We start from the raw sequence: 12,269 nt of genomic DNA on the forward strand, positions 1-12,269 counted from the left end.
GAAAAGCTTTCCTCACTTCCCTTGTGATCTAAAAAAAGGCAGAATATTAATTTTGTATTATTTATTTGTAATATTCAATAGTTTGTTGCTGTTGTAGTTCCATATTTCTGCCAGCAGGGAGCGTATTCACAACTACAAGCTCTACGCGCTTCTTCTTTTGTCCTTTTTCTCTTTGCGCTGATGCCGTTACTGCAGTTTAGAGAGAGTTAGAACAGGAGGCGTCAATATAACTAGTTACTAAGTAAATACTGATTAAAACTGTGTTATATCTTGAGTTATTGATCCTAGGAGATTATCTGCACCTGCCAGGAGGGTTTCTGGTTGCGGGACATCACCGTGTTGTTGTGTTTTGTCGAGTGAAAACTGCGGTGAGTAATGATGATTAGCGCTTAGCATAGCATGCTAACTACTGCTGATTCTGGCTGATTGCTCACTGATTTCATGGAGAAAGTATCTTTGTTATATTGTTATGCTTGGAGACGATGTTTAAAACCAGCTGGAGACAGATGAAGGTATATGTGTGAATTTAGGATGTAAAAAAATTGTGTTTTCTTGTAATTTATCTGTGTTAATTGAGCTATTGCTGCATGTGATTTGTACTATTACTATATGCCAACTAATGCTATATAGTTAAGCGAGCTGGTTTTATGAGCTAAAACAATCAACAGTGTGCTTTTGAGTTATTGAGAGACAGTAATTTGATGAATGATTAACAAACATGATTGAAATGTGATTGAAAATAATTCATAAACACCATTTTGTGTGTGTGGGCTGTTTAAAAATTAATTTTATAGCTTTATGAGCTACTTGTCAATTTCAATGGTTCACGTTCATTGATTTAAGATTAAAAAGAGGATAAATACTGTACAGTTGATTTGGGTAAATGTATAAAAAGAGAAAGAGATTCATGTAAAAGCTGCTACTCTATGTAGGTTTTTTTTTTGTTGTATGAGTCGGTTTTGATCACTGATCTCAATTATACACTGGAGTGCTAATAGCCGCTGTTAGAACGAGTCACTGTGAAGCCACCAGCCGCCATATTGGTACTCCCTATTTTCCTCCAGTAACTAGGGAATATGTGCGCTACAGCATCGAATAACGAGGATTTTCTCATGTTTAGGTGGGATTAAAACTTTTAAAATGTCAAATGCCATATACTTTTATGTTATGTTCTAAAACCTTTAAGTACTGCGAAAGTCATGTGCTGAGATATTTAGCATTTTATTTATTTACATATATATATATATATATATATATATATATATATATAATATGAATAACATGTAAAATATTTCAGCACCTAATTTCCTAGTAGTTGATAGTGTTAGTACATCCACTGACTGTAGAATTACCTGTGAAACGTTTTCACACAGCCAGAAAACTGCTTGTTGTTGCAACCAAATCCTGTGGGATTCTGTGAGAGTAGGGAGTAGCAAGATGGCGGCCAGTGACTTCAGTTTTTCGGGCCAATCATCAATCCAGTGTATAATAGAGCTCAGTGAGCACTGAGCAGTTGTGGGCTGATTACCATCTTTCACGTTTTGTTTCAGACGAGATTTGTTCGTAAGTATTGGTTAATTAGGAAAACAATAATTGTCTTTTTGCCTTATGTAACTGAGGTGTAAATGATTGTACGCTAAAGTTATGAAAATGTTTTTATTTTAGCTTGCAGCTAGAGTGACTGATTTGTAATGTTTGTTGCTAATCCAAAGCCTGGTATGTTACAGTTTACGATGGCTAAAGCGATGGCAGAGGTCTGAGGCCACTCTTCAATAAACTAAAGAGAGAAAGAAGTTTGGTTATTGGAGCGTTGTTATCTGGCTGTCTAGCTGCTGAAAAAAATAAATAAATCAGGAAAACTCAGGGCGAGGACAGCACAGCTGCTTTAACTGTTTTCTTTTTCCACTCTTGGTCTCTTCAGATTGAAGCTGGGGCTGCTGTCCAGGAAGTAGGGCGCTGTGCGCTGGTTCTCTTGCCCATATATGGAAGAGGCGGTGACAGAGCACACCTGGTGGGGGTGAGACAGGTAATGAGCATCTACATTAAAAAGCACGTACAGTCATGGCCAAAAGTATTGAGAATGATTCAAATGTTAATATTTACAAAGTCTACTGCTTCAGTTTTTATAACGGCGATTTGCATATACTCCAGAATGTTATAAAGAGTGATCAGCGTAACAGCAATTAATTGCAAAGTCAATATTTGCCTAGAAAATGAATTTTATCCCCCAATACACATTTACAACGTCATTGCAGCCCTGCCTTAAAAGGACCAGCTAACATGGACCGTTTCTCAATATGCGTTCTTGAGCGGTCTCGTGTGCTCGTGACACGTCATTAGCCTCAGCCCGAGCACTGTTCCAATTTCCGAGAACGCCAAATCGAGACGCGCTGAATTCCCCGGATGTTGTTCTCGCCGCCCTCTTTATCGAGCATGCATCAGAGCAGACTTGTGCGTTCTTCAGACTGACCGCTGGCCCAGAATGCACCGCGGCCGCAGCTTGATTCGAGACAGCGCAAACAGAGCTCACAGCGGTAAGTTAAAAATTCCCTTTTCTGCTGCTGTTGTTCTTCAAAGTACGTTTTCAGATCGTTTGAGGTGAGAACATTAAACTTTTAAGCTTCCCTATGTGGCCTGTTTAAAGAGTTATTGCATAATTTTAAAAAAAGTAGTGTGCGTAGTACTGCTGGTTATGATTTATTTGTTTTGTGTTTATCTGACTGACATGTGTTGCTTTATTAACTCAATACTTGCTGGAATAAATTGTAAATGTCTGCCAAGGACGACAGCAGCATATAAAATAAATAAATTCTATAAATGTTTTTCCTATCTAAGTGAGTTTCTTCTGAGTCAGGACATGAATAATTGAGAGGAGAAAGAAGGAAAGAAAACAATAGTAATAATAGTATATGAAAAAACAGACATTTACTTTATACAAATGTTTAATCTTTGGAAAAGAATGAAGGTGTAATATATTCAACAAATTATTAACAGTTACTAACATGGTTTAAAACGAAGAAATAACTCCTATTAAGATCTTATACAAATAGACAATGCCTATAAACCTACAATTAAAAATAGTTGGAATGGAAATTATTTACTGATTATTTAATGTATTTTCACAGGTGGTGAAAAAAATGAAATGAAGCAGCATGTGAACATGACTCCAACTGATGTTAGGTCACATGTAGTCATGTTCACTTAAACATGCAGTCAGTTGGAGCAGCTCCCTGTCTTCAGCTGCCGGATTGTCATCCGTGAGAACATGAGAGCGAGGATTTTCGGTAAGTTATTTTTTAATTTAGAATTTTTAATTTAGAATTTGGGGGAATAGTTACCGACCAGAGGGGCGGAGGGATACCACATGTGATGTGGTATCCCTCCGCCCCAGCATGTGCGGCAATGCTTTTATATTTTAATATTTATACAATAACGTCCACCTGCCCTATTTACTAGGGGGCAAATATAACTCAAGTCACTTCACCTCAATCTCTCCTCCGCTGCAGCGCCGGTAAAGCCGTGCTGGGGTGGAGCGAGCGTGGCACGCACACACACACACACACACACACGTGCGCGTATATATATATATATATATATATCTTGGGGGGCCCGACTAAGTTTGCCCGGTTTCTGTCAAGAAACTCTTCTAAAAAATCCATATCGCTATCAGATGATGATAGCTCCATGGAACTCCCATCACTGTCACTAAGTACTTCATCACTCTCTGCTTCGTACAGAGCACCAGTCGTCGCCATCTTGGAAAATAGTGCGTCGTTGCTCAACAGCGAGTCCGCTGAGTGACGTCACAAAATGGGAGGTGACAGTACTATTCTTGACCAAGATGGATTCCTCCACATAAACATGATTAAATGAAAATTATTCTTAATTAAAAAAACGTATAATTTATTGCACAGTATGTAGTAGTTTTATATTTAAAGTACTTTCAGCAGTTTGAATTCTGATTTTGACCGGACTTCTCCTTTAAAAGTGTTTCAGCTGTGGGATTGGGCTACCAGCAGTGCAGAGCTTGCTCAGGAATGGCAGCAGGCAGGTGTGAGTGCATCTGCACACACTGTGAGGCGGAGACTCTTGGAGCAAGGCCTGGTCTCAAGGAGGGCAGCAAAGAAGCCACTTCTCTCCAGGAAAAACATCAGGGACAGACTGATATTCTGCAAAAGGTACAGGGAGTGGACTGCTGAGGACTGGGCTAAAGTCCTTTTCTCTGATCAATCCACTTTCCGATTGTTTGGGACATTTGGAAAACAGCTTGTTGGGAGAAGACGAGGTGAGCGCTACCACCAGTCTTGTCTCATGCCAACTGTAAAGCATCGTGAAACCATTTATGTGTGGGGTTGCTTCTCAGCCAAGGGAGTCGGTTCTCTCACAGTCTTACCTAAAAACACAGCCATGAATAAAGAATGGTACCAGAATGTCCTCCGAGAGCAACTTCTCCCAACCGTCCAAGAGCAGTTTGGTGATGAACAATGCCTTTTCCAGCATGATGGAGCACCTTGCCACAAAGCAAAGGTGATATCTAACTGGCTCAGGAAACCAAGCATAGAGATTTTGGGTCCATGGCCTGGAAACTCCCCTGATCTTAATCCCATTTAAAACTTGTGGTCAATCATCAAGAGACGGGTGGAAAAACAAAAACCTAGGAATTCTGACAAAATGCAAGCATTGATTGTGCAAGAATGGACTGCTATCAGTCAGGATTTGGTCCAGAAGTTGATTGAGAGCATGCCAGGGAGAATTGCAAAGGTCCTGAAGAAGAGGGGTCAACACTGCAAATATTGACTGGCTGCATTAACTCATTCTAACGGTCATTAAAAGCTTTTGTTACTCGTAATATGATTGCAGTTGTATTTCTGTACATATGTGATGACAACATGTGACATACACACATGACAACCAGAGAGCAGCAGATCATGTGAAAATATTTGTGTCATTCTCAATACTTTTGGCCAAGACTGTATGTTACAATAAAGATAATTATTGAATATTTATGGATATGCCAACACTAATCAGAATAAGTTGCTAATGTTAAAGCTAACTGATGTTATTTCTGAATATAAGGAAATTTACTCTTCAGATTTAATTGTGGTAGGTGGTGATTATAACCTGACAGCAGATGACTGGCTAGACAGATGTCCTTCTAGATGCTCTAAGAAAAGGTTGAATCCTACTTTATGTGAAATTAGCAACTCCAATAATCTCATAGATTTATGGAGAGACAAAAATCCTGGTGCTCGGGTAACATAAATGATTTATTCAGTAAATATGAAATGACTGAAGACGACAGATGTAAAATCAGTGAGATGTTCTATATGGTAAAAAGGCACAAGGTGCTGACATCAGATCTGGAGCTAAATGGAAAGAGGAAGGTGAAAAAAAATTCATCTTAATTTAGTGACCTAGAAAAAAGTAGTCCAGAAAGAAAGAACATAAATTCATTAAATATAGACAACAAATAATTCACAGATCATGAAGTTATTTCAGAGGAAATTCACATATTTTACTCAACTTTATATTCATCTGAATACAATCCAATGAACTCCAACATTTTCTAGAATAAATCAAAGAACATTTCCCAATAATAGATGTAGCTTTGAAGGAAAACTGTGAATCTGGTTTTAGACTGGAAGAATTAGACAGAATGATGAAAAAACTGCTGCACTGATCACAGATCAGTTAAAAGATGATTTATCTCAGATTCTAAGTGAAACACAGTCTGGTTTTCTTAAAGAGAGATCTATCCACAACAAGCTGAGACTGGTTCTAGATCTGCTGGACTAAGAACATCTGCTGGAGAATGACGGAGTCGTTTTCTGTCTGGATTTTTATAAAGCTTTCCATGGTTGAACAGCCCTTTATCTGAAAAGCTTTGGAGTATTTTGCTTTTGGAGAAAAGTTTAAAACAACTTCAGTTGCTTTACACCCCTGATTCTCTTTGTGCGGCTTGTCATGCCTGATCTGGCGGCTTGCAGCTCATAATCCTGTATAAAACTATAACACAGCCAAGGCAATAAATATTTGGGTGGTAGCGTCTTCTTTACGGCCTGTTCACAACGCTGCCACGGTTGATGACTGACGTGAAGCTAGCGCACATCCTCGGCCTTCAGCATCACTAGGTTACATGAGCAAAATGGATGAATTTCTACTAAAAAGGGACAAAAACCAGATGGACAGAGCCACAGTGTTGTAGGTAACACAGAGGATAAAGATTCAGAGGACGAGGAAGATGAAATTCAACAGGAAGATGACGCAGGAGAGGGGGCAAGCAGGCAGGAGCACATTCACAGTAAAAAAAAATCAGGATACGTGGAATACAAGACGAGCAGCGAAGGTTTCAGGACAAATGGACAGAGGAATTTTTCTTTGTTCTTCACAGCAAGAATCCTCTGTGCTTAATATGCAAACAAACCCGTGTGTGTTTCACACCAAGTAACTTAGAGCGCCATTTCAAAACCAGGCATCTAAAATTCAATGAAAGTTCCCCAACTGGCAGTGAACTGAGAAAGAGAAAAATAACAGAGCTTAGCGCATCGCCTGAGCAACAACTAAACCTTCTCCACAGGACAACTTCTACAGCAGAGCCTTTAACAGAGGCATCTTTTCAGGCTGCCGGGATTTAGGCAAGGGCCAAAAGGCCATTCTAGGACGCTGAGATAGTGAAAGACTGCTTTTTAGCCTCAGCAGGAATAATGTCTGCAGACTTTGACAACAAGGATACAGTTGTTAAACAAATAAAAGCATTACAGCTGTCTGATTCAACAATAATGAGACGGATGGAGGATAGTGGACGGGACATAGGTGAGCAACTGCTGACTGAGCTGCGCGCAGTGCCCTGTTTCAGCATGGCTCTGGATGAAAGCACAGATATCAGCCATAATGAGCAGCTGTGTGTTTGGCTGAGCTTCCCCAAAGAAAACACTTTGAAGGAGCAAATGTTGGCCTTACTTCTGCTTCTTGGCCAAACCACAGGTGAGGATGTTCTGAATGCACTGTTGATTTTTTTTTTTAAAGAAACCATCTAAGCTGGTCCAAACTTCAAGTGTACTGATGGAGCTCCAAGTATGGAAACACTAGCCTGAGTTAAAGAGCCAGACTGGATCATCAGCTGGCCTTTCTAACAGATATTACCATCACCTGAACTCAAGGGAAGAGACAAGTTGCCAAGTGACATGATGAGGGCAATCAGAGCTTTCCAGAACAAAAGAACTGCTCTGTGGATATCTGACAAAGACCTCACACACTTCCCAGGACTGAAAGAAAAAGCCAAAAGTGAGCGTACTCTGCAGCAGAGCTTCTGCTACCGTGGTTTAGTTGAAGTTTTGGAGCTGAGTGGGGAGTTTAAATCCAGGTTCAGTGATGTGATTGAACATAAGGGCATTTTTAATCCTAGTGAAAATCCCTTTTATGTGGATATATCCTCTCTTACACCAACCATCACACAGCTCTGCCCTAACAGCCGCGTCTCTCTTCAAAGTGAAATAATGGAGCTGCAAGCAAATGACTTTCTCCAAGCTGAACACAGAGCAGGTGTTGGTAACTTCTGGAGCTTGGTTTCTGAAGTAGACTTTACCAACTTCAAAGCACTCGTACAGAAGGTGATGTCTTTCTTGGTGAGCACATACACATGTGAGTCAACATTTAAACCATGAACATTATCAAGAGGAAACAGAGACACAGACTGACCAACGCTCACCTTGAATGCCTCACTATAATCACAACAACAAGCTACAAATACAACATGAAGAAGGTTAAGGACATGCATGCCAGCTTCTGCTCTTCCCTCTATTAATGTAAATAAACACTTTAATTAAAGTGGCTTCTGTGGCACTTTGGATGGAACATGTTGGGATTCATTTTCAATAAAATTTTAATGTAAAATATATTGACTGTGCTGTTTTTTAATGTGTGGTAGCCAGTATTTAGGTAAAATGGTTTATTTATGTCAGTGACTTGGTAAATTGTGGTAACAGTGGCTCTCCTCTTGACCTTGGTCTGCCCATATGGCTCCTGTGAAAAAATGAGTGAGTATCACTGCTTTACACGGACATCAATAGATCAGCATTTTACCTAAAGGTTTTGATGTTAAAAGAGGAATCCATCAATGTTGTCCTGTTTCTCCTCTGATGTTTATTATGGTGACGGAGCTGTTAGCAACTTTTATAAAAAGCAGCAAGAAGGTCCTGGGTTCGAGTACACCCCTGGGTCTTTCTGCATGGAGTTTGCATGTCCTCCCTGTGCATGCGTGGGTTCTCTCCGGGTACTCCGGCTTCCTCCCACAGACCAAAAACATGACTGTTAGGTTAATTGGCTTCTCCAAATTGTCCTTAGGTGTGAGTGTGTGCATGAATGGTTGTTTGTCCTGTTTGTCTCTGTGTTGCCCTGCGACAGACTGGCGACCTGTCCAGGGTGTACCCTGCCTCTCGCCCGGTGAACGCTGGAGATAGGCACCAGCACCCCCCGCGACCCCATGAGGGATAAAGCGGTTCGGAAAATGGATGGATGGATGTTTCATTAAACTATTTGGATCGGGCAAGGAACACGTACCAGCGTTGTACAATAACTTAATCTTATATCTCTCTTTCGCATCTGAAGGTAGGGAGTTCGCATACGTGGAGAAAGGCATAAGATATTCGCTCAAGTTCGTCCTGTTTACACTATCCGCCATGTTTTGCCTACCAGTCAGCGCACTGACGTCACGCAAAGGCTTCGCGAATAACCCTATATGCCAACTAATGCTATATAGTTAAGCGAGCTGGTTTTATGAGCTAAAACAAGCAACAGTGTGCTTTGGAGTTATTGAGAGACAGTGATTTAATGAATGATTAACAAACATGATTGAAATGTAATTTAAAATAGCTCTATGTGATACTTTGTCAATTTGAATGGTTCACGTTCTTTGATTTAAGATTAAAAAGAGGATAAATACTGTACAGTTGATTTGGGTAAATGTATAAAAAGAGAAAGATTAATGTAAAAGCTGCTGCTCTATGCAGGTTGTTGTTTTTGTATGAGTCGGTTTTGATCACTGATGTCTATTATACACTGGAGTGCTAATAGCCGCTGTTAGAACGAGTCGCTGTGAAGCCACCAGCCGCCATATTGGTACTCCCTATTTTCCTCCAGTAACTAGGGAATATGTGCACTAAAGCATCGAATAACAAGGATTTTCTCATGTTCAGGGGGCTTAAAACTTGTAAAATGTCAAATGCCATATACTTTTATGTTATGTTCTGAAACTATCAAGTACTGAGAAAGTCATGTGCTGAAATATTTTGCATTTTATTTATTTAAATATATAACATTTATAAATGTATAAATAACAATACACAAACATATATTTACAATTATGTCTACATATATACATATACACATATATATTTAATATGAATAACGTAAAATATTTCAGCACCTAATTTCCTAGTAGTTGATAGTGTTAGTACATCCACTGACTAGAATTACCTGTGAAACGTTTTCACACAGTCAGAAAACTGCTTGTTGTTGCAACCAAATCCTGTGGGATTCTGTGAGAGTAGGGAGTAGCAAGATGGCGGCCACTGACTTCAGTTTTTAGGGCCAATCATCAATCCAGTGTATAATAGAGCTCAGTGAGCACCGAGCAGTTGTGGGCTGATTGCTATCTTTCACGTTGTGTTTCAGACGAGATTTGTTCGTAATTATTGGTTAATTGGGAAAACAATAATTGTCTTTTTGCCTTATGTAACTGAGGTGTAAATGATTGTACACTAAAGTTATGAAAATGTTTTTATTTTAGCTTGAAGCAGGAGTGACTGATTTGTAATGTTTGTTGCTAATCCAAAGCCTGGTATGTTACAGTTTACGATGGCTAAAGCGATGGCAGAGGTCAGAGGTCACTCTTCAATAAACTAAAGAGAGAAAGAAGTTTGGTTATTGGAGCGTCGTTATCTGGCTGTCTAGCCTGCTGAAAAAATAAATAAATCAGGAAAACTCAGGGCGAGGACAGCACAGCTGCTTTAACTGTTTTTTTCTCCACTCTTGGTCTCTTCAGATTGTAGCCGGGGCTGCTGTCCAGGAAGTAGGGCGCTGTGCGCTGGTTCTCTTGCCCATATATGGAAGAGGCGGTGACAGAGCACACCTGGTGGGGGTGAGACAGGTAATGAGCGTCTACATTTAAAAGCAGGTAGATCTCTGAGGAGGATCCATCCTGTTCTGATTCCTGCAGAGGCAGCGCATTTCTAGAGCGACGTCCGGAGCACCGTGGATCGGTTTTACTGCAGAGAAGGTAAAGGCAGTAGATCATCACCTGGCTGCTGGGGGATCTAGTTTAGATCTCTTTAGTCTGCAGGTTGACCTGCTACTGTTTTAGCTACTGTTTCAGTTATTGGTTTGGCTGTTGTTTTAACTACTGTTTTAGGGTTTGATTCCTAGTTTAGTAAGGCAGGGAGAGTTTTTATTTAGTCCCCTGGCTCGGTTTTAACCCACAGGAGGACCTATGCTGTCCCTGGGTCCTGTGCTGGTTTTATTTAGATTAGGTTAAGGAGACTAGTGGGAGGAGAGATTTTCTGTTGTGTTGTATTCACCAGGGTTTGTGGAGTGAGTGTTTTTGTTGGAGGCACTAAGGTGTATTCTGTTTGTTTTCTTTAGTAGTTCTCCCCCAATACAGTCTAATTAATTTAATTGGGTTTTTAATTATTCTCTCAGCTATCAGGATTCCAGACCAGCATAGTTCCTACTTTTAAAGCAATTTCTTTTTGGTGCAATGAAATTGATCTTTGTTCCCTGGAAACAGTAAACTTAATAAATTGTATTTAATCTACATCCGTGCCTCTGTTAGTCCCTACGAAATCTTCTGTGATCTGGTACCAGATGGTTGGAGGCTTAAAAACCGTACCTGAGGTCACAAGAGCATTAATAAATGTCACTACACTGAAAAATCAAATGTTACTGTGTGTAGTTTAGTGCTAAAAATCACATTTCTTTATGGAACACTTTAAGTTTTAATAAAAGCTACATTATTAAATGTGTTTATGTGGATTATCTGTATTTATGGGGCTGCAGGTTCTGGTCCTGCTGGGCTCCAAGTCTGAGCTTCTGCTGCAGCCACAGCATCTTCTCCATCCGCATCCTGAGAGTGGAGGACTGCGAGCCGCCACCAGTCCACGCCGTTAGCGCGTGAGTAGCCGGCGCCACCTCAGCGTCTCTGAGCGTCTGCTGTGCTAACGGTGTTAACGTCCCGCAGGTTGTGTCTGTGCCACCTGGCAGGCTCTGAGCGCAGCTCTAGGACCCAGAACAAAGGAGAGGACCTGAAGGAGGCTGGAAACATCAACGCCTCGCTGCTCATTCTGGGCAAATGCATCAAGGCTCTGCAGCACAACCAGCACACCAGGTAGGACCTTCATGGTTCTGGGAACCAGTTCTGGTCCTGGAGCGTCCTGAGTGACCCGCTGTCTGCTGCCTCCAGGCTCCTGCAGCACGTCCCATTAAGGGAGAGCAAGCTGACCCACTACCTGCAGGGCTTCTTCTGCAGCAGCAGCAAGGCCTGCATGGTGGTCAACGTCAGCCAGTGTGCCTCCATGTACGACGAGACCCTCAACGTCCTCAAGTTGTTGAGCCTTAAGTTTTGATATCCAATTAGAACATCAGTTCACTCCCAAACATTTAGCACTGCTGTCTTTGTAAAATGAACTGAGCAGCAATCTAATCACAACGGGGAAACAGCCATTATGTTTTTGACTCAGACGATTCATCAGCCTACCTTCCCTAAGATCACCGCTGCATGACTGAAGAACTTCCCCTGGAGCCGCAGCACCAGAGCGCTCTGAGGTCTCGGTAGAGCCGCTTGATGTAGTCAGGATCCAGCAGAGTGAACGCTGGACTTGCTTTGGCTTGAACGGACATCAGCCTCCATGAATACCAGGTCATCCATGTTGCTGTTCATTAACACCGTGCTAACTTTTCCACTGTGGAGGCTCGCCTTGGTACATTCACATAGCAGAGCCGTCCGCACCAAGTGACGACCCAAGATGGTTTAAAATGTCCTGGTAAGTTCTAAGAGGCCACTTCTTCATGTCATCCTCTCAGTCATGAATAGTTTAAGGCTGCGGCGCTGACCTGCCACTTCCATCGCTCTGCAATTATTGGAAATATTGCTGCAACAGTTTATCATTTCAGTCAAGCTGATGTTATTTGGCCGAGGGAAGCGCTGAAACGGAAGTGGAGAACAAAAAAAAAACAGAAGTTGGACCCAGAGTTACTTTCTTGTTCAAAAATAAGGT

At 41.1% G+C, this 12,269-nt stretch overlaps 1 long non-coding RNA gene across 2 annotated transcripts; it reads left to right on the plus strand.

Moving 5' to 3' along the window:
* Nucleotides 1–313: 313 nt before the first annotated feature.
* LOC118561893 lies at nt 314–11,134 on the plus strand. Of its 2 annotated transcripts, none has more exons than XR_004930344.1 (3): nt 314–368; nt 10,043–10,276; nt 11,053–11,134. It is a non-coding gene; the product is annotated as an uncharacterized LOC118561893 (long non-coding RNA). The 2 variants fall into 2 exon arrangements; XR_004930345.1 differs by lacking the exon at nt 314–368 and adding an exon at nt 9,800–9,915.
* The last annotated feature ends 1,135 nt before the right edge of the window (nt 11,135–12,269 follow it).

The sequence above is a fragment of the Fundulus heteroclitus genome, unplaced genomic scaffold, assembly GCF_011125445.2.
Source record: "Fundulus heteroclitus isolate FHET01 unplaced genomic scaffold, MU-UCD_Fhet_4.1 scaffold_75, whole genome shotgun sequence".
In the NCBI taxonomy this organism is placed as follows: Eukaryota; Metazoa; Chordata; class Actinopteri; order Cyprinodontiformes; family Fundulidae; genus Fundulus; species Fundulus heteroclitus.